Source organism: Pongo abelii, chromosome 5, assembly GCF_028885655.2.
Source record: "Pongo abelii isolate AG06213 chromosome 5, NHGRI_mPonAbe1-v2.0_pri, whole genome shotgun sequence".
NCBI lineage: Eukaryota > Metazoa > Chordata > Mammalia > Primates > Hominidae > Pongo > Pongo abelii.
Genome location: NC_071990.2, coordinates 19,734,155 through 19,757,407, shown reverse-complemented (window position 1 = coordinate 19,757,407; position 23,253 = coordinate 19,734,155). Strand labels below are relative to the sequence as shown.

The window sequence follows — 23,253 nt, the reverse complement described above, 5'->3', positions numbered from 1 at the left end:
TAGCCATACATGACTCAGAATATTAATGGAAGGGCATGGTATTCCTGAGGGTTAGCATGGGGGCTGCCACAGTAACCACAGGGAGAGAACCCAAAGGGGTAAAACTGGTGAGGAGGCTGGGTGCAATGGCTCATGCCTGTAATCCTAGCACTTTGGGAGGCCAAAGTGGGTGGATCACTTGAGATCAGGAGTTGGAAACCAGCCTGGCCAACATGGTGAAACCCTGTCTCTACTAAAAATACAAAAAAATTAGGTGGGCGTGGTGACAGGAGATGGTAACCCCAGCTTCCTGGGAGGCTAAGGCAGGAGAATTGCTCAAACCCAGGAGGAAGAGGTTGCAGTGAGCCGAGATTGCACCACTGCACTCCAGCCTGGGAGACAGAGTGAGACTCTATCTCAAAAGACAAAACAAAACAAAACAATACAAAAACAAAGCAAAACCAAACAAAACAAAAAACTGGCAAGGAGTGGAATAGGAAAGAGTCGATGTCCCAAGAAGCCAGCCTTCCTCAGTAGTAGATTCTCCTTCCAGCGCTAAATTTTAATGGCTTTGAATTTTACTAAGAGAGGAGGTACCCCTTCTAAGGATATCCATACCTTAATGTAAAATTAAGTAAATGTATAGCTTCTTCTAGAGCCATTTTTGAAATGAAAAAATTTGCCTCACATGAAAGGAATTTTAAGAATTCTTAGGCAGTCAGAGAAGATTTTGTGGGGGAGGACAAGCCTGGAGGACAGGGAAATTTACTCAAGGTTACTGTACTCAGAAATTAAACCTTTACATAAGTGGTTTTATCGTAGTGGGGCAGAAGCCCAGAAATTCCAGTTTTTAACCTGTTCAGCCTCTATTGATGAGCACTGGTGAATTAATACACTACTGCATTTCTCTGGCTTGGCTAATTTGGGTGGTTTTTTCTGTTAGTTTTTTTTTTTTTGTGGCAGAGTCTCGCTGTGTCGCCCAGGCTGGAGTGCTATGGTGTGATCTTGGCTCACTGCAACCTCTGCCTCCCGGGTTCAAGCGATTCTCCTGCCTCAGCCTCCCAAGTAACTGGGATTATAGGCGCCCACCACCACGCTTGGCTTATTTTTGTATTTTTAGTAGAGATGGGGTTTCACCATGTTGGCCAGGCTGGACTCGAACTCCCAACCTCAGGTGATCCTCCCGCCTCAGCCTCCCAAAGTGCTGGGATTACAGGCATGAGCCACCTTGCCCAGCCGATTTGACTGTATTCTTATAGTGAGGCTAACTTTTATGTATCAGTATTTAATTATTCTTTAATTGTGCCTGCAAAGAAAAAGAGAAAAATAGAACTGAGGCAAAAAGCCTATATGGTAAAATATATGAGGATAGAGTGGATTTGGTCCAAATGATCCAGAGCATCATCTCAATCCTCAGTCTTCTTTTCTTCTGAACATGTTTGAGTCTAATGGAGGAAAGCTGTTTTCCTAATGAGAAACTAGAATTGAGAATAAGTTAATCCTACTTTTGAACTTGCAGTGTGAAAATCATGGTTCTTTGGGAAGAAAGTCTTTGTTAAAATTCAACTTCTATTTGAGACATGCATATTTCACAGTTATAGGTGGAATACTATCCATGTTTATGTGGCCGTCTCACATGCAATATGCAAGTAAACTTTCTTAAGTAACTGAATAAAGGTGGCCTGCAAATGTTTGTGAGTGAAGCACTTCTAATTCTGTAAATTGTACTAATGGATATGTGAAAACCTAATGGGTTAGAGTTAGGAGGCCAACTGATTTGCAATTATACATGCATTACTCTCAATGTGAAAGTAATCAAGAGTGCTGAGTATACTTGGGTCTTAATGCTGTGATTCTCACTGATGACGCTGTGAACCAGATAAAAGAAGGTATTGAGAGAGGCATGACAAGAGACTAAAACGTAGAAACATTGTTGCTTTTTAATATAAATAGTTCTGTTCACAGGTCATTGTCTTCACAAAGCATTACTCAAATCAACTTAATAGTTTTAGTAGAATTCTAGTCATTCAGCGTTAACATCAAGGATATTTGTCTCAAATGGAGTGTCTTGAGTTGAAATTAAGGTAAGTTTTAAAAACCAGAGACTTTTCTGAGTTAGCTATCATGGTTTTTAAAGTCCATGTCTAAAAGGTGGTCATTGCACATTATATTCCAGGTTGGCTGAACTAAATGTGGTACCCAAGGGCAGCATCACCTCTCTGTTCTATACCATGCTAATCATGCTGCAACATGATGTGCTGAACGTTTTTAATGTTCTCTTTTGAGTGTTTTTGCCTTCTTTTCCATTTTGACACACAGATAGAAATTGTCTAAATCTTTCCCATTCTGTTATTCATTATATTTTATTAAGTCTACTGGAAATAAATATATGCCATTATTATCCCAACAACAAGAAAATCCTGTTCCACATCTTGACAGTTGCTTCAATATCTATTGCAGAAGGAGATGGAAGCTGAGCAAACGCTTAACCTCATGTTCTGAGCAATGTGTATACATGTACAATCTGATCCTTGTTTCACAACCAAACAAATAAAAATAAATCACATTTAAGAAAGAAAGAAACGACATATTGTGGCCAGTGCTAGGAATATGGAACTTCATCTATTTCTGCTGATTGCATTGTTTAAGCTGTCTGTAAGAAACCTCTGCCCCCAGGAAATCCTCAAAGCATAGAGGAAATTGTACTAGAAAAATCCATTACATTGACCCCTGCTGGGGGGTTGACTCAAGTGGCAAAAAATGATGGTAAAATATTAAGTGTCTTAATATTATGCTCCATACAGTCACTGCCTCTTATTAGATAACAAGGCAAATTTTCAGATAGATTGCTCTGAATTTCTAGAAGCCTGTTTAGGATGGACACAAGGTTGAAGACAAACCCACTGTGTGCAAACAAGAAGGATGGAAACGTAAGAAGGAAATGAATGAATGACCTGGACTGAGAGCTCTTTGTAGTCAGGAAAGAGAAGCATTATGAGAATTGACTACATGCTAGCTACTATGTCAAACTGTTTGTATTCATTTCATAGAATCTTCACTTTAACCAGGGTGCCAAGGCAAGGAGAGGCTAAACAACTTGCCTAAGGTCACATAGCTGTTAAGAAATAGAGTTGCCCAATCTGCTGAGTCTGTTACTGTGACCAAACAGGCTACCCATAGTTTGGTGATGGCATTTATTTAACTGATTTTATGCAATACCTAAGAGTAACCACAACAGGCAGACAAATGTTTAGGTAATATTCTCTGATAGCAACAAAAAAGTCAATGACGTTTTCTACTTATTATATCTGCTGAAATGTGGGCATTGAGTATCAAGGTTTAACTGCCAAAGATGTCAGTAAGCATGTAATAGGAAAACTTCCGCAGTTCAGCAAAGCAGCAAGTGAAAATGGTCAAATTAGTAAAAGTGGCTCATTTCAGATGTATCATGCTAGAAAGTCAAAAGTGCCAGAATATCCTTAATGGACTCCGCCAGTTTGAATGATATTTCAATAACATCTGCAGGTCACTATTGTTTTCAAATTTTATTTATTTTCAAGTAGTTCATGCTATAGCAATCAAAATACCCTTATTAATTCCAGGTTAGTTTATCACTCATTTGCATTATTTTTCCTTATTCTATTTGATTTTTCCTAATTAAGAATACTAATAGTTTATAGGTAGCTTTTCATATTTATTCCATTGCATCATTTAATATGATGATGTAGCTTCAGCTAGATCCTCCTCTGTCTACCAGGTAAAACAAACAAATAAAATCAAAAGAGGAAAAGTATGACTGGCTATGTGATTATTTTCATTAGCAGTGAATCTGTCTGTTTCTGTGTGATTGAGATGCAGTCCGTCCCTGCTGCACCTCTCATTTACTCCCAGGAAACAGTCCCAGTTGTCTAAAAAGTCAACACCTTCTGACAGGCACCATCTGGCCAGCCGTTCATTAACTCCCCAATGCTGCTCATGAATTTGCCTCTCTACGCGTGACCAGTGACACCGTTGAGAGCTAATGTGGCTTAAAGGAATATTGTTTCCCTGTTTGGATCACCCAGGCATCACCCAGCATGAGTCCTATAGGCAACATCCTACCTGCGATTTAAGTTTGTTATAAGATTAAATGTAATACTTGATAATATTTTGCAAATTTGAAGCTGAGGGCTGTAAAGAGCAAAAAACTAAATAAATAAATAGATCATAAATTTTGAAAGATTTTTTTGTTTGGTTTGAAGATAGAAGACACTTCAGAAAATTCTTTTGTGGGAGTAAATTTTTTGAGGAGTGACTAACAACGAGGGAGTGATGAAATAGATTCATTTATTGTGTTGCATCTGAAAATCCCTTCTGCTTTCTTGCTATATGATTTACCTTTATTTTTCAGTTTCTTTTGCTTTTAATCCTATACTCAGAGGTCACATAGTCTAGCAGGAGAGATAATGTGAAGATAATGCAAGAGTTTGAGGAAAAACTTCTGCTCTTTTTCTTTATGTAACCCTAGTCTGCCACTTCTGAATATTTCTTAATTTTGGTTTTATCATTTGACAATGTAAAAATGGCTCAAACCTGCTCTACCAGTTACACCTGGTTTCTAAAGGCACCCATTTCTAGGCATATCAAATAAGATAATGAATGTGAAAAAAGCTTTGTAAAACATAGCTGCTGTCTCACTGGGTATCTGTTTTGGCTTATGACAATATCACAGATGTAGAGATCCCAAAATAAAAGATACTAAACTCGCTCTCAAGGAGCTTACAATCCAGCGGAGAGATGGACACAAAAGCAAACAAACAAATCATGTGATGCAACATTAGGATTCCTAAAATCAAGGTCTAAAGAGCAGAGATAATGCTGGAGGAGCCCTACAAAGGAGGCTGGGACATTTTGGGCAGAGGGAATGTGGAAAAAAGAGAGATGAGAGACAGTATGGTACTTTTGAAACCCTTAAGTAGTCAAAATGGGATAAAAATGTTGGTAGAAGAAATGGCGAGACCTGACACATAAGAAGCATCCGGTTTGCGAACAGCTTTGTTTGCTGTGTAAAGCCGTTGAATTGTACCCTGTGGGCAATGGGAGGGTGTTGCAGAGTTTTGAACAGAATGAGATGATTGGAAATGCCTTGAAAGAAGGGAAGGTTGAAGGAATGATGAGAGGGGCCTAAGCCCAGATGTCAGAGGCACAGTAAGGAGTCATTAGCAGTAGTATCTGTGAGAGATGAGGAACTAGAATAGTGACAGGGAAGGTCAAGAGAAAGCATCAGAGAAATTGAGTGTGGAATAGCAAGGCTTGTGGGCAGCAGAATTAAATTAATCCAAAGATCCTTTATCAGATAAATGTTCCATCTTCTCTCAGGCCTGAGTTTTTCAGGTCCATTTTTTTTTCTTCTAGTATTCTTAGAGGGGAGATTTTCTTACTTGTTCTGTAAAAGTTATTTGACCCATGTGTGCATCTTGGAAAGATTCTTTTGACCTTCTCTGATGCCAAGAACTTTGCCAATAACATTTCTAGAGTAATTTCTTTTCCAAACTCTGAGCTCTATGACAGCAGGAATCAGACCTGTCCTGCCCCCTGGTATATTCCCAGCACAGTATCTGCAATATAATAGATCGTTAATAACTATTTGTTGAATGCCTTGATGATAAACTCTGCAGTACTTTGCAAACAAGATGCCCTGAGAAGTCAGAAGAATAGATATGTCTTTATAATAAAGTTTAAAAGTTGCCTCATTGTAAGCAGGCTTAATAACGGTAATATTAATAATAAAACATTTGTTGAATCCTTCGATAATTTTCACACACTGTGATAAATGTACTTTGTGTTCTTTATCTAATTTAACCCTTACAGCAACCCTTTGTGGGCACTGCTTTACTTCAATTTTGCAGATGGGAAAAATGAACCTTAGGGGTTACTCATGAAGTGGGTGGCAAAGCCATGGTTTTAATCCTGAGTTTCTTAGGGGCAAAACTCCAAATCTGAAACCACTATGCCTAATTTAATGACCTCTTAAACAATGTGAGTTCTGTCAAAAAATGACAATTAAAATAGGTTTAATCCATTCTCTTTTCCCTACTTGTTGATGTCTTTCATCCCGGGATTGTTCTGTGTTGTTTCTTAATACATATGCTTAGATTTTATAGGCACAGATGCTATCTTCCCTCCCCTTTTCTGTTTTCTCCTCCCACTCTAAATAATGACATACAGTCATAGTGTGGATGTTAATGTGAACCGTGGTTAGATTATGGCTCTACATCCAGTGGAGTGCTGGTCTTACGCATTTCCTCACTCCAGTCTGTCTCTTGGGTGGAGTCTGAGGCTCCATATCCACTTCCTACTCCATCTCTCTAGCTCCACACCTGGAATGGCCCCTCCACCATTCCTACAGCTTGGTGGCCAAATGTGTGAGTGTGAGTAGCATTTATGGGTAAGTCAATTTGCAATAGGTACTAGTAGTGAGAGCAACAGGCATGAAAGAGAAGCTCATGGATGGTAGAGTTTGGATATTATTTATCTTCCCTACTGGGTCACCTAGTCCACTGCCTGGCACCCTGAGGCACTTGATAAACATTTGCTGATTGAATTAAGTATGTATGTATGTGAGCCATCTGACAAGAAAACCCACTGTTCCCTTTATTTTCTGTGCAATGGACTGAGCTCTATTTTTTAAATACATATTTTAACACAGTATTGAGTATCAATACATTCAACACAGACTCAAAAGAATCTTTTCCTTTATCCTTTTGTGATTTTTCTCCTTTCTTGTGAATGTATTCATAGCTAGGTACGATTACAAGAAAAACGATTACTTATAGTAGTGTGGATATGAATGTTTGCTTGCCTTTTTGGTCTCAGATGAAGAGCTGTACATATCATCACAAACTATCTTTTTCCTAAGTATGTCTCTCTTTTAAAGGCTAATAATGCAATATATATTACTTTAATTGCAGATTTTGTAATATGCTCCATGTTTTACAAATACTGTGGCTAGTCTTAAAGAAAAACTTTGTACAATAACTTGCACTCGGAATTCAAGAGTGTCTCTTATTTGTGATATCAATTCCCCTTGTGCCTTGGACTTTTTTTTTTTTTCCATTTCACCTCCAAAATTGCATTGAAAACATCTGCTAAGGACTTATTTAAACAGCTAGTTAATGCTTTATAAAGCTCAGAGGTGCGCCCATCTGTTCCAGGAGCATTCTCTTTTCTCAGGAGCTATATCATATTTTCTACCTGTCTGACAGCTGGTTTTGCCTCAAAACTCTTAATTTCTCTTTATATCAGCAGCTTGACACCTTACTTTAAGGTTTATAACTGATTTTTCTTCATCTTGCTTCTCTCTGAGCAAATCTAAAAGCAAGGAAGTTATTTCCTTCCTTTTTTCTTAGTCTTACTTAAATCTTCCAATTTTGTTTTTGTTTTTAGAGCCAGAATGCCTTTCCTTTGAATCTGCATAATCAAACAGAAGTCAGGATGTAGTTCTGATGGATTTCATCTCCAGCATTATGGTCCTTGAGCCCCTCCGCATTCCACCCTGGTATACAGGACCCAATGGCAAGCCCTTTTAGCTCCTATCTGGTCCATGGGATTAGGTTACATACCCTTTGCTAGAGAGTGAAGATGAATCCCAATGTCATTTTGATCCTGCTTTCATGGGCTGATTCAGCTTTCTCAGGCTGAGTCAGGAACCAGTCCTCTGTATCCTCCAACTGCCCATTTCTAGATCTTCAAATGGTCCAGTCTAGGCTCCAGGTGACAGAGGATGCTCTCTCTTCCACCCCACCCCTTTCTGAATGGGCAGACTCAAGGCATAGCAACTGTTGTCTGCAGAAGAATCTTTTTACTATTGCTTCTTGTCTCCTCTATGTCCACTCTTTTGTATTTTCAAAGTAAGTGAGAGGCTTCAGGAGTTACGGAACAAACCCTTTTGTAACTCTGCATTTAAGGATCTGTTTCATATTTTTTATGATATCTGTTAATATATTGGCACCTTAGTCGAGAGCAAGATACAATGAGGCCTAATTTAACATCCGGTTACACTTTCTTCATTGCGTAATATTGCTATAGCGACAGCAATTCAGATGTAGTAATTTGTGTTTTGCCCTTATTATAGTAAATCAGATGGCATCTTGCAGCTATTTACTCTTTACATATGTGAAGATTAACTCACCCCAGGGGTTATTTTTTTCCGATGTAAGAATCTTAATTTCCTTAACTTTTCCCACAGGTGTCACATGCCATTCTTCTGATTTTCATGAATATCCTCTAAGAGGCAGCAATGCACTCACTGTCTTCTTCCTTTTGCCTCATCAAGCACGGGGGACACTGGAAGGAAGAGGTACCTCATACATTTTACACTGACTTAAATCTTAGAGAAGTTTATCTTGCATTGAAACTGAGGATTTGAAAAGAGGCTTACCTGACTTAGGTTTGTGTGAAAATGCTGGTTATGTCCCTTGTGTCTCAAAAACCAACCAAAGTTTTCCAGTTGATCCTACCAAAGAAAATACTGTCTGTTCCAGTGAGTCAAATACAAGACCATCTGTGCCAGTCCATTAAAAAAAATCATCCAATTGCTGTTAATAGATGACCGTTTCCAAGGGCAAATCCAAAGGATAAAGAAAAAGGTGTGTAGTTATTTTGTATTGATGTAGGCATGGCTATTTTTGTTTATCACAAAGAAGAAAAGACTACTCCCTGTACCATTCCGTATGTATGTTTATACACAATGGAAACCATATTTCTCATACATCAGTGTGCCAAGAAAGCTAGTCAACAAGCAAGGGCTAAGAACAGAACTGGGAGGTTATCCCGACACTCTCCCTATACTTGGGAGATTCTTGTTGAGTGGATTGGGAATTTTATAGTTGTTCCTGCTTCTGCTGATCCATGCAATTTTAGGCAGGTGTTTCTCTGTGGTTCCGTTATTTCAGCTGTGAAGTGAGTGGTAACAACAGGATTATTGGATAGTTTGTTAATGAAGTGGAATCATTGCTAAGCCAGATATATGCAGGAAATACCTGCAAGTAAGCTTAAAAGCTGGAAGTGAAGCAAGTCTGTTTTTTTCTTTAAGGGGAGGTCATAAATGGCCGTCTTCAGGGAGTGTTGTCAAGAAGGGGCTGCAAGCCATCTGAAGCTCTAGGACATCTGCAAAGTTTTTCTCTCCCTTTCACAAATTCCTTTGAAGAAGCTTTGTGGCAGTGCCAAGGGCATTTACTTTCCTGCAGAGCAGATGGGGGAAGACAAGAGCAGAATGAACTTTCTCATGTTTTCCAGTGAGAGTCAAGTATTTCCATCCTCTTCCTTGCACTTGAAGTCATCATTTCTCGTAAAAGATTTTTATAATACCAAAGGCGAGGCACAAAACCAATAATCATGGTCCATCAAGAATATGTATTACATGACTACTCCCCTAACTATGAGAATCATTAAGGCTTTTCCGATGAGATAATGTGGATAGTCTCCTGTCAGTGTAATGACTTTGCCGCATCTTCTTTATCTAGCCACATCCCCACTTTCAGAGTTTAGGGAAACCCACCTTCTATTCTCAGCTCCGCTATCCAGAGTGATCACCTGGATAGGTGATCACTTCTAACACCTTCTTACATTCTAACATGGACCATACTGTCATCATCAACTACTTGGCACTCAATCCTGTGCCGGTTTGTGTTAAGTTTGCTAGTTTTCTTACCGTTTTACATTGTATTGAATATGCACTGTACCTTTATGACACTTCTACAGAGATTTATTCTTCTGGTTAAACTGAAGGTCTGATATCTATGGTGATTTAGTCCTCTACTTGACTCTAAACCTTGGACCAGTCACACATACCATTGAGGTTCTTGAGCTGTTTCTTTAGCATCCCCTGACAATCGTTATCATTTATATTAAAAAGCAAAACATGATTGCTGAAAAGGAGGACCTGGGATGCACCAAGCATACCAGTGCTGAAGATGCACTTACTGGAACCCCATTTGAACATGGGTCATGAATGGACTGCAATATGGCACCTTGATAGCCATTGTTTGATGACTTGACATAACTGCAAACAGCAACATTAAAAGACACCTGGAGTACACCTTAAAATAACAAAATATAAAAGGGTTGAATGTTCAAAATGAACAAAGACATTCTTGTGAAATATCCAATTAGAAACAGTGAAGATATGTCTAAAAACTAGGTCAGTGGGGCACGGTGGCTCATGCCTGTAATCTCAGCACTTTAGGATGGTGAGGTGGGAGGATTGCATGAAGTCAAGAGTTGGAGACCAGCCTGGGCAACAGTGAGACCCAATCTCTACAAAAATAAAAATAAAAATATATTAACTGAGCATGGTGGCATGCACTTGTAGTCTTAGCTACTTGGGAGGCTAAAGGAGGAGGATCAGTTGAGCCCAGGAATTCGAGGTTTCAATAAGCTATGATCACCCAACTGCACTCCAGCCTGGGTGACAGAGTGAGACCCCGTCTTTAAAAAAATAAAAGAGATCCAAAAAAATTCCAGAATAAACCACTTCCACTTCTTCAAATTCAAACAAATTTATTTGTGTACAATGTGTTAATAAAAGCCAGTTATACATTATCACGTAACACCACATATATATGCAAAGTCATTAGTATAATAAAAAAATTGTGTGCTTATATAGCACCTATTATCCATTGTCCTCTGAGGATAAAAAATCTGTTTTGGCCTCTATCATTCTCAGTTTGACATTTGGTTCACTTAAATATCTTCATAAGAGATTTTTGTAATATCGAAAACAAGGCAGAAAATGAATATTAATTATGCATCAAGATTGTGTTAGGCACTATGCTGTATAATTTCAATTTTCACGTTATCGTCACGACAGTGGTCTGAGATTAGTTATAGTTACCTCCATTTACTTTCAGAAGAGAAAAGCAAAGCTCTGTGGGGTTAAATAAATTGTCTATGTCTACCCTTGGGGAATACTGGAACCAGGATGCAATACCAGGTGTGTAAACCCCAACATCCATTAAATCCCATTACACCAACAAAAACACGTTGAGGAAATCACAAGTTCTCACGATGCCATACTTAATAAAGACATTTTTTTTGGCCGGGTGCAGTGGCTCACATCTGTAATCCCAGCTCTTTGGGAGGCCGAGGCAGGCAGTGGATCACCTGAGGTCAGGAGTTTGAAGCCAGCCTGGCCAACATGGTGAAACCCCATCTCTACCAAACATACAAAAGTTAACTGGATGTGGTGGCACGTGCCTGTAATTCCAGCTACTAGGGAGGCTGAGGCTGGAGAATCCCTCAAACCTGGGAGACAGAGGTTGCAGTGAGCCAAGATTGAACCACTGTACTCCACCCTGGGCGACAGAGCAAGACCCTATCTCAAAAAAAAAAAAAAAGCTTTTTTTTTTTTAAATACTTTAAGTTCTAGGGTACATGTGCACAACGTGCAGGTTTGTTACATAGGTATAAATGTGCCATGTTGATTTGCTGCACCCATTAACTCATCATTTACATTAGGTATTTCTCTTAATGCTATCCCTCCCCCCTCCCCCCACCCCATGACAGGCCCCAGCGTGTGATGTTCCCCACCCTGTGTCCAAGTGTTCTCATTGTTCAATTCCCACCTATGTGTGAGAACATGCAGTGTTTGGTTTTCTGTCCTTGTGATAGTTTGCTCAGAATGATGATTTCCAGCTTCATCCATAACCCTATGAAGGACATGAACTCATCCTTTTTTATGGCTGCATAGTATTCCATGGTGTATATGTGCCATATTTTCTTAATCCAGTCTATCATTGATGGACATTTGGGTTGGTTCCAAGTCTTTGCTATTGTGAATAGTGCCGCAATAAACATACATGTGCATGTGTCTTTATAGTAGCATGATTTATAATCCTTTGGGTATGTACCCAGTAATAGGATGGCTGGGTCACATGGTATTTCTAGTTCTAGATCCTTGAGGAATCGCCACACTGTCTTCCACAATGGTTGAACTAGTTTACACTGCCATCAACAGTGTAAAAGCATTCGTATTTGTCCACGTGCTCTCCAGCATCTGTTGTTTCCTGACTTTTTAATGATCGCCATTCTAACTGGTGTGAGATAGTATCTCATTGTGGTTTTCATTTGCATTTCTCTGATGACCAGTGATGATGAGCATTTTTTCATGTGTCTTTTGGCTGCATAAATGTCTTCTTTTGAGAAGTGTCTGTTCATATCCTTTGCCCACTTTTTGATGGGGTTGTTTTTTTCTTGTAAATTTGTTTAAGTTCTTTGTGGATTCTGGATATTAGCCCTTTGTCAGACGGGTAGATTGCAAAAATTTTCTCCCATTCTGTAGGTTGCCTGTTCTCTCTGATGGTAGTTTCTTTTGCTGTGCAGAAGCTCTTTAGTTTAATTAGATCCCGTTTGTCTATTTTGGCTTTTGTTGCCATTGCTTTTGGTGTTTTAGTTAAGAAGTCCTTGCCCATGCCTATGTCCTGAATGGTATTGCCTAGGTTTTCTTCTAGGGTTTTTATGGTTTTAGGACTAACATTTAAGTCTTTAATCCATCTTCAATTAATTTTTGTATAAGGTGTAAGGAAGGGATCCAGTTTCAGCTTTCTCCATATGGCTAGCCAGTTTTCCCAGCACCATTTATTAAATAGGGAATCCTTTCCCCATTGCTTGTTTTTGTCAGGTTTGTCAAAGATCAGATGGTTGTAGATGTGTGGTGTTATTTCTGAGGCCTCTGTTCTGTTCCATTGGTCTATATCTCTGTTTTGGTACCAGTACCATGCTGTTTTGGTTACTGTAGCCTTGTAGTATAGTTTGAAGTCAGGTAGCATGATGCCTGCAGCTTTGTTCTTTTGGCTTAGGATTGTCTTGGCAATGCAGGCTCTTTTTTGGTTCCATATGAACTTTAAAGTAGTTTTTTCCATTTCTGTGAAGAAAGTCATTGGTAGCTTGATGGGGATGGCATTGAATCTATAAATTACCTTGGGCAGTATGGCCATTTTCATGATATTGATTATTTTTATCCATGAGCATGGAATGTTCTTCCATTTGTTTGTGTCTTCTTTTATTTCATTGAGCAGTGGTTTGTAGTTCTCCTTGAAGAGGTCCTTCGCATCCCTTGAAAGTTGGATTCCTAGGTATTTTATTCTCTTTGAAGCAATTGTGAATGGGAGTTCACTCATGATTTGATTCTCTGTCTGTTATTGGTGTATAGGAATGCTTGTGATTTTTGCACATTGATTTTATATCCTGAGACTTTGCTAAAGTTGCTTATCAGCTTAAGGAGATTTTGGGCTGAGACAGTGGGGTTTTCTAAGTATACAATCATGTCATCTGCAAACAGGGATAATTTGACTTCCTCTTTTCCTAATTGAATACCCTGTATTTCTTTCTCTTGCCTGATTGCCCTGGCCAGAACTTCCAATACTATGTTGAATAGGAGTGGTGAGAGAGGGCATCCCTGTCTTGTGCCAGTTTTTAAAGGGAATGCTTCCAGTTTTTGCCCATTCAGTATGATATTGGCTATAGGTTTGTCATAAATAGCTCTTATTATTTTGAGATATGTTCCATCAATACCTAATTTATTGAGAATTTTTAGCATGAGGGGTTGTTGAATTTTGTCGAAGGCCTAAAAAAGGCATTTTTAATGTGCAACATGTTCTTTAATAGAAACAATAACCTTCAGTTAAATAAAGAAATGGATGTGTCAATAACAGATTAATTTTTCATGCCCAGATTGACACTGTTCTGATATTTCATACCCTGCCTACCCACTTTTCTTTGCTCTGCCCAGGCTCCAGGGACCTACGTGACTTCCTATTCATGCTGATCCCACTGAGACCCTTATCTACCATGTGCCTCTTGGATCTGCCTTATGTTCCAGGTATAGTTCTTTTTTTTTTTTTTTTTGAGATGGAGCCTTGCACTGTCACCTGGGCTGGAGTGCAATGGTGCAATCTTGGCTCACAGCAACCTCCGCCTCCCGGGTTCAAGTGATTATCCTGCCTCAGCCTCCCAAGTAGCTGGGATTACAAGTGCACACCACCATACCCGGCTAATTTTTTTGTATTTTTAATAGAGACAGGGTTTCACTATGTTGGCCAGACTGGTCTTGAACTTCTGACCTCATGTGCCCGCCTTGGCCTCCCAAAGTGCTGGGATTACAGATGTCAGCCACCGCGCCCAGCCTCAAGGTATGGTTCTTTAACACAGAATAGATGCATTCTCTGTAGCCAGGCATGGTGGCCAGCGCCTGTAGTCCCAGCTATTCAAGAGGCTGAAACATGAGAATCCCTTGAACCCAGGAGGTGGAGGTTGTAGTGAGCCGAGATCGCGCCACTGCACTCCAACCTGGGGGACAGCAAGACTCCGTCTCAAAAAAAAAAAGATTTATTCTCTGAAAAAACTGAACAGGAGAGGAGGTTACAGACTCAGAGAAACCAGGCGCCACTGTAGGTGAGGGTGAGGCAGTTGTGTTGAAGGACTTGAATGAAAGTCTGCATAATGATGAGTAGGAAGCAAGGCACAGGGCGTAGTACTCAGATCAGCTCTGTGCTTGACTTAATGCTCTCCTCTGCCATTTTGAAATTCTGAATAATTTTATCTTTGAACTTGTGTTTTATAAGTGAAGTTTGATGGGATGACGAAGCATGAACGTGAGCAGAGGAGATATGCATAATGTGTGTCCACTGTTCCTTGCTGCCCTGTTTAAATATAGTGTTTCTGATGTCCCATGAGCACAGAACTTCAGTGGACCCAGGATGTATGGTAGGTTAGCAAGCCTCAAAGTGAGTGCAAAGGAAGATGTTGAGTCCATGAGTGAGTATGCTGCTGCTGACAGGCCTGAGAAGCCACTCTGCCTGTTCCAATAACGACTTTCAAAGGCAGGAACAAGGCAATGCATTCTAAGAACGATGACCTCCAAGGAACCCCATCATGTCCTTTCCACTCCTGTTACTTTCTTGTATTAGCCAAACTACCTACAATAAAAATGATGACATAGAAGGAATGGGACAGGTAGTAAAACTCAGAGTTTCTTTTCTGTCCTAATTTATTCTTCAGTAAGGAATGTAGAGTGTTAGTAGAATATGTGTCTATTAAGAAGTGAGATAAAAATAGCCTGGCCACAGTGGCTCACTGCTGTAATCCTAGCATTTTGGGAGGCGAAGGTGGGTGGATCACATGAGGCCAGGAGTTCGAGACCAGCCTGGTCGACATGGTGAAACCCTGTCTACTAAAAATTACAAAAATTAGCCAGGCATGGTGGCACACACCTGTGATCCCAGCTACTTGGGAGGCTGAGGCATGAGAATCGCTCGAACCCAGGAGGTAGAGGTTGCAGTGAGCCGAGATCATGCCACTGCACTCCAGCCTGAGCCACAGAGTGAGATTCTGTCTTTAAAAAAAGGAAAAGAGAGTAAGATAAAAATGATTGAGTTTTTACTTATTTATTTTTTTGGTGCAGCATTTCCATTTTTCTGGTAAGAATGAAACTTATATTCAAGTACACACTATGAAATACAAATTGTGTAATTTCAGTCATCCTGTTTAAGCATTAAATGTGCTTATATTTGCATTTAAAACTGGCATTGCACAACATAAAGATGAACACTGAAAAATTCATGCTAATTATTTAAATTTTAATCTTTTTAAACTTAGAATAACTTTAAATAGCAAAAACAAAACACTATGACAATTCAAGAAAGAGACTGCAGAAGAAAAGAAAAAGTTTTATGTTTTAGTAACATTAGTGCCATTTCCCCTGCTTTTGGAACAAGGGGTCCACATTTCCATTTTGTACTGGGCCTTGCAATTTATGTAGCTGGCCCTGGTAGGATGCCTTGCTTCTCTCTCCTCAGAAGGTCGGGGGCCAGGCTTATACCCCAGTGAGAAAGAGTGGTGGATTCTATTCTGGAGACATTAAACAGCCCCAGGAAAAAAAAAAAAAAAAAAAAAAAAAACTTCCATGAACTTAGGAGTTCACCAAGAAGCAGTAGACTTTCCCCATTCACTCTAGAGAGAATCCATGGCCTGTGCCCGCCCATGTGCATGGGATTTCCCATTGGTTTTAGGCCATCACTGTATGGATGTCTTATAGTTCTTAGATGGCTAATGACTTGCAAATATCAGAGAAAATCTTTCAAATGGAAAGAGAGCCACCAGATAAACATCAAATCCCCAAGGAAAAAAGGGGGCATGAAGAGATTATCTGATATGATAGAGCATCTGGAAAAAGACACAGAAATTATCAGAAATTATTGTACAATCAAACATTTGGGAAAATATCAATGACTGGTATACAGAAAACTACCAGCAACTCTAAAAAGGTGAGACAAAAATTGATGGCACAAAAAGAAGATAATCAGAATGCACTACATGCCTTTATATAAATCTTATAATGTGGACACAATATGTTGGTTTAAATAAAGTGGTTATGTAACTGTATTTGGAGGATTGGGTGTAGGAAAGTAGAGAAGGGATAGAGAGGCTAAATCCTCATCTAACCTTTAGAGTCGATTATTAATGTCTAATATTGGTGAATCAAAGACTAGTAGTGTAAGCATGTTACTTTGGAACATGGAAATAAATTCCAGGAGAAATAGATAAAGTAGTTAAAAGTGCCTAGGAGCATGGTTGGAGGATGAGAGGAACTAACAGCAGAAGCAGGGGATAGTTGCTTTTCCTCCTAACTACTAGAAAAATCTACTTGATTTTTCAACTCCGTACATGTGTTGTACTGATAAACATCTACAGTAAAAGAAAATAAAAAGAAAAGCTACTGATTATCTCACAGAATTTCCAGGAAGCCTGAATAACCATGCTTGGTAGTTGGGCAGGAGCAAATGAAGTGTCCTGATGAGGACAATACTGCTACCCTAGCTGGCACTGCCTTTGCCACTGCAGTGGTCACTGGATGTTAATGGTGGCGCACGTTCTCCACCATCTCTGTGTCTTTTCATCATGGCCACCAGGTTAAATGTCTTGGGTGGTAGCAACTGATTGGCTGAGGTTAGGTCATAGGTCCATGAACCTTGGCCAGTTTGGCAGAGGTCACAGAAAAATGGCCTTTTAGGCTTCTAAAGGGGAGATGAGCTCTGCCTTCTGTAAAGATTCATATAGTAGAAGCTGCCTTGATTTTAGGAAGGGGATTCAGACACTGGGCAGCTGAAAATAACATCAAATGCGCACTAGGGTCACTTTCTTGTGAAAGTGCAGATGACTTGCAAAAATTTGATTTTTTTGTCTTCTGTCAGGCACTTTTTGGGGGAATTTAAAGCTTTTGAGGACTGGAATATAGCAGAGGGTACATGATTATCTCTTTCTCTCTCTCTTTCTTTCTCTCTCCATCTACCACCTTTCTATCCAACAATCTATTTAACATTAAGTCCAAGGACTGTAATTAATAAAACAATGGTATGACACAGCAGATACTCTGGAAAAGTGTGTGTGTGTGTCCAATGTAGTGATTAGAAACACAACTTCCCAAGGAAACCAGAAACTCTCTACAAAGCAAAAATTCACCAGCAAGCAAGCCAGCAAGCAAGCAAGCAAGCAAGCAGACCACAATACCCACGGGAGAAAAAGATATAATTCTCCCCTCCCAGAAAAATGCCCTGTTCTGTTTTCCCCTTCATTAAGACTCTGACAAGTGAACAGCACCCTTCTGAATAATTTCAGGAACTAATGTTCACTGCAGAGAACATCAGGTTGCATCAAGGAACATACATACACAGAAGTCAACTCAAGAAGATCTGTCATTTCTTCAACCAGCACACAGCTGGGGGCTTCATGAAAAAGGACAATTTTAACTTTTATATGCTTTTCATTGATTTGGTGTATTAAACATAATTTCCTATTTACTTTTATTCTGGTGATTTGGGGCTTTCAATTAGAAACTAGGCAAGCTAACAGACACATTTGTTGCATATTTTATGTATTCCCAAAAGGTTTGCCATTGTGAAGAGCCAGGTTTTGGGGAGCAAAGAAATAAATATGCTAGTGAAGTCAGCTTTCCACAAAAACAACCTGAGGGACGTGCTTCGGTGGCTAGCCCTGATTGTTTGAGACAATGAATGTGTATTACATATTCCTATGTATTTACAGCCTATATGTATATATGCAAATGCACACAGGCAGTATTTTGAATTTCAGCAGGTAAAAAATTTTCATCTCTCTAGCTCTTACTGATTCTCTAAGCTGCTACATTTGTTTTGCTGTAGAATTTTCAATAAACACGTCTGAGAATACTCTTCCACCTGGATTCAAAGTAATTTGCATTTCCTCTAGTGTGAAACCAATTCACTGCAGGTATAGGCCTAAGAAATTATAAATATCAGATATAATTTTTGTGATTGCATTTCTTGTCTGAAAGTGGTATTCACAGAAAATGTAACTTTAGGTGAGCATAGCAAGAGTGTGTGTTTGCCAGCAAAAGAAAACTATCATCAGAGTGAACAGGCAACCTACAGAATGGGAGAAAATTTTTGCAATCTATCCATCTGACAAAGGGCTAATATCCCGAATCTACAAAGAACTTAAACAAATTTACAAGAAAAAAACAAACAACCCCATCAAAAAGTGGGCGAAGTATATGAACAGACACTTTTCAAAAGAAGACATTTATGCGGCCAACAAACATATGAAAAAAAGCTCATCATCACTGGTCATTAGAGAAATGCAAATCAAAATGAGATACCATCTCATGCCAGTTAGAAATGGCGATCATTAAAAAGTCAGGAAAGGCTGGGCACGGTGGCTCACGCCTGTAATCCCAGCACTTTGGGAGGCCGAGGTGGGCGGATCATGAGGTCAGGAGATCGAGACCATCCTGGCTAACATGGTGAAACCCCGTCTCTACTAAAAAATACAAAAAAAATTAGCCGGGCATGGTGGTGGGTGCCTGTAGTCCCAGCTATTCAGGAGGCTGAGGCAGGAGAATGGCGTGAACCTGGGAGGCGGAGCTTGCAGTGAGCCGAGTTCACGCCACTGCACTCCAGCCTGGGCGACAGAGCAAGACTCCGTCTCAAAAAAAAAAAAAAAAAAAAAAGTCAGGAAACAACAGATACTGGAGAGGTTGTGTAGAAATAGGAATGCTTTTATACTGTTGGTGGGAGTGTAAATTAGTTCAACCATTGTGGAAGACAGTGTGGCAATTCCTCAAGGATCTAGAACCAGAAATATCATTTGACCCAATAATCCCATTACTGAGTATATACCCAAAGGATTATGAATCATTCTACTATAAAGACACATGCACATGTATGTTTATTGCAGCACTATTCACAATAGCAAAGACTTGGAACCAACCCAAATGCCCATCAGTGTTAGACTGGATAAAGAAAATGTGGCACATATACACATGGAATACTATACAGCCATAAAAATGAGTGAGTTCATGTCCTTTGCAGAGACATGGATGAAGCTGGAAACCATTATTCTCAGCAAACTAACCAGGAACTGAAAACCAAACGCTGCATGTTCTTACTCATAAGCAGGAGTTGAACAATGAGGACATATGGGCACAGGGAGGGGAACAGCACACTCTGGGGCCTGTCAGGGGTTGGGGGCAAGGGGAGGGAGAGCATTAGGAGAAATACCTAATGTAGACGATGAGTTGATGGGTGCAGCAAACCACCATGGCACATGTATACCTATGTAACAAACCTGCACATTCTGCACATGTATCCCAGAACTTAAAGTATAATAATAATAATAATAAAGAGTGTGTGTGTGCATGAGGAACAACACCCTTGCAGTATTTGTAGATGGTGAACTCTGATCAGGTTAAAAAATCAGCCCAATCTCTACATTTAATGAAGTTGATGAAGAGAAAAAGTCATTAATTCAATTTTTTAAAGAAATATTTTCATGCTGGTCAGAGAGGAAAAGAAGACATAAACAGGTGGCCATGATATTTGGGAAAAAGAAGGACTGATTTTAAACTGCAATTTGGAATGAAGAGCAGAATGTTGATACTAGCAGCGTCTGGCAGGCAGCTTAGTGGCATATTTAGCCTTTCTAGAATCAGGCTTCATACCAACCTGCTGAGTTTTATTTCCATAACTGAAAATCTGATGGAGATGTGGGAAGTAGTATGTACATGGTTATAACGCTAAGCTGGCCCCAGGCAGTTCTTGACCATCCACTATATTAGAGTCCTGTACTGTCTTCAGGTGGTTTGGGGCTGAAGTAGGGGTTCATGTATGGGAAGAAAGACAGGAAGATGCATTATTAATTTGAAAGAAGTAAGAGGTACTTCTTACCTATAAACAATTTAAATAGAAGCTTACTGGGAAGGAAAGCTCCTAATAAGTCAAGTAATCCTATTGGCTCTACTGCTACTCGAATCTTAATCTGCTTACGTTATGTACTTTGGTCTAAATTCTATTCCATGGGTCTATACAGAAAAATCTAATCTTTCCTCCCCATGACAGACCTATATACTTTTTTTTTTTTTTTTTTTTTTTTTTTTTTTTTTTTTTAGAGACAGGATCTTGCTCTGTCCCTCAAGCTGGCGTGCAGCCCATACACTTTTGAAGGCAGACAACTATGGTGTGTTCTGCAATCATTTGTTTTGAAGAGTAGGCTGGGCATGGTGGTTCACACCTATAATCCCAGCACTTTAGGAGGCCAAGGCCAGTGGATCACCTGAGGTCAGGAGTTCGAGACCAGCCTGGCCAACATGGTGAAACCCCATCTCTACTAAAAATACAAAAATTATCTGGGCATGGTAGCGGGTGCCTGTAATCCCAGCTACTCAGGAGGCTGAGGCAGGAGAATCACTTGAACCCAGGAGGCGGAGGTTGCAGTGAGCCAATATCGCAGCATTGCACTCCAGCCTCGGCAACAAGAGTGAAACTATGTCTTAAAAATAAAAAAAAAAAAGAGTAGATATCCTCATTTCCTTCCTCGTCATGAAATTTTCATCTGTTTCATCAGCCTGTTAGTCTTCTCTGAATGTATTCATGTATCAAATGTTTATTATATATTAACTGTATCCCAGGCATGCCTAGAGCTACAGTACAGAAATAAGTAAGATATATTCCCTTCTATAAAAGAATTTTGGGGCTAGTAAGTGAGACAAAAAAATGTATATACCATGATGAAGTGCTATAATAGAGCTATGCCTAGAGTATTATGAGAGGGTCACTTGTCTTTGTTGGGCAGAAATAAGCAAAAGTTTCAGGTAGGGTTTGACTGGCACAGAGCACAGAGGATCTCCTATACTGTAGAATTTTAAAAATCTCATCTGTAACTATACCTATGTGCCCCTTTTTATACCTGATGTTATTTATGACTTTGATGTCTTTTTTATATCATACTTCTCAAAAACTGCCTATTTTATTGCTTCTTTTAAATTAATATCCATTTTTATTCTTATAGTTTCCTTCTACTTTTAAAAAATTTTACTCTTTTTTTTCTAGATTTTTGAGTTTATTAATCTTCATTCTTCTTGATCTCTAGTAGATTCTTTTGAGTCTATATATTTCCCCTGGGTACAGCTGTGGCCACACTCCAGTGGATTGGGTGTATGACGTTACGTGGCTGCTTAATTATAAAGAATTTGTAAAGTTAGGTTCGAGTAGCTCCAAGATTCTCCAAATGACTCTCCTTGGATCCTGTGATGCAATATACCCTTCACCAGATCCCAGTGTTCCTGCTAAGAGGACACATGGGGTAATCACCCCTGCAGAGGGTTCTCCTCCTTTCAGCATCCCCTTGACCTCAACAGCCATTTTCAAAGGAGCAGCACCATCCTCTTTAATTAGGGCCAGCAATGAGGGGAGCTGGCAAATGGGTATGTTTTTCTTAGCTATGTTGCCAACATGAGAAATTTCAGTTCTGGAGAAAGACCCCCTTGCCAGCACAACTAGTTAAGACAAGAATATGATTGCATCTAGATTTCATCAGAATACGATGAGGTGCATCATTAAGCCGGGCAGAGGGAGGCGGACTTGCGTAAATCTATTCTCCTACTCATTCAAAGCAGTAAATTGCCGAGTGTGCACAGGTGATCCCCATAAAGCTATGTTTCAGGCGGATGCCTGCTGGGCTGGCACTTAAGCAAATGCCGTAACGCATTTGTTACTCTGTCTCTGTTCCCTTCCCTTCTTAAAAGCACTTTCTTTTATCAACCTTCCTTCAGGAGATGGTGGTTTCAGACTCTCCTTATCCTCTCCTCTGTGAAAATTTACCCTTAAGAAAAGATCTAGAGACTTCAACATATATAAATGACTGATACTTAATATAGTGCCTCACCCAGGCCAACACTCATTTTAAAGGGAACACAAAGCCTGCATTGAAGGAAATCAGTGTGTATGTCTAGAATTTTCATCAGTAGTAGTATGAAGGGCTATTTGGGGGCAGTAGGAGATGCGGACTCCAGTACTGATCGATGGGGGCTTGGCTAGTACCTGAAATGATTGATGAGGGCTGCACGTACGCAGAGCTGGAGTTCTCAACCAGGGGAAATTTGTCTCCAACTCCCAAAAAGCGAACATTTGGCAATGCCTGGAGATATTTTGGAACAACTAAGGGTGGGGGGTGCTACTGGTATCTAGTGGGCAGAGACCAGGAATGCTGCTAAACATCCTGCAGTGTACAGGACAGTCCCCCACAGCAAAGAATGGGCCGGCCTCAAATGCCAACAGTGCTGAGGCTGAGAGACCCTGGTGTAGAATGATAGATATTTGACAAACGACACTGACCCCCATGTTGGAAAGACAGCAGGGAGAGCTTTTGTGGGCCAGCTGGAGACCAGCTTCCCTGATTCGAGGCACTCCCACTGCCCAGGACATAGAGGGATTATCCCACGGTGTAGTACAGCCAGATCTTCTGATTTCTTTGGAGAATTCAAAAATCCAGATTTTTATGTGACATCTCTAGATGTTAAAACACCAGCAATGAATCCAAATGAACAAAGTTGAGAGAGCCACACACACTTGGCCAAGGGCTGGACTTAGCTTGCTGGCGGCTGACATGACAAGTTGTGACCAGATCGTCCTGGCCCATCAAGGTGACTGTGGGTTATAAATCCAGGGCTACAAGCTACCAGGGCAAGGTTCTGGTGGTCAGTCTTTCTGTCTGCAGAGACCAGGACTGTCTCACTGAGGCAAAAGCCAAGGAGAGGTCTGTTTTAGCTGCGTGGAAAATAAAAAGTATAGATTGCTCTGAAAACTGTTCTAGCACTATTTAACAGAGTTTACCGAAGCAATTTTAGCTTTTCCTCTTGTAAAAATTTCTTTTTTGGGCTCAATAGGCACATTTCAGATTCTGGAGTTTTCTCTTACTAATTCCAGT

The 23,253-nt window shown here is 39.9% G+C and overlaps 2 long non-coding RNA genes across 6 annotated transcripts in view; one reads left to right on the top strand and one right to left on the bottom strand.

Moving 5' to 3' along the window:
• Positions 1-23,253, top strand: part of LOC112133851 (uncharacterized) — a 69,847-nt gene that overhangs the window by 40,966 nt on the left and 5,628 nt on the right. Inside the window, exons 5-6 of one of the 4 annotated variants that reach the window (XR_008526053.2) lie at positions 8,207-8,317; positions 13,748-13,837. The exons of 2 other annotated variants lie outside the window; for them this stretch is intronic. This is a non-coding gene — a long non-coding RNA (uncharacterized LOC112133851). The remainder of the gene's footprint in view (positions 1-8,206; positions 8,318-13,747; positions 13,838-23,253) is intronic. One more of the 4 variants, XR_008526051.2, reaches the window with a different exon arrangement.
• Positions 8,305-23,253, bottom strand: part of LOC129059893 (uncharacterized) — a 61,481-nt gene continuing 46,532 nt past the window's right edge. For both annotated transcript variants that reach the window (XR_008526058.2, XR_010140586.1), the window contains exon 5: positions 8,305-10,275. This is a non-coding gene — a long non-coding RNA (uncharacterized LOC129059893). The remainder of the gene's footprint in view (positions 10,276-23,253) is intronic.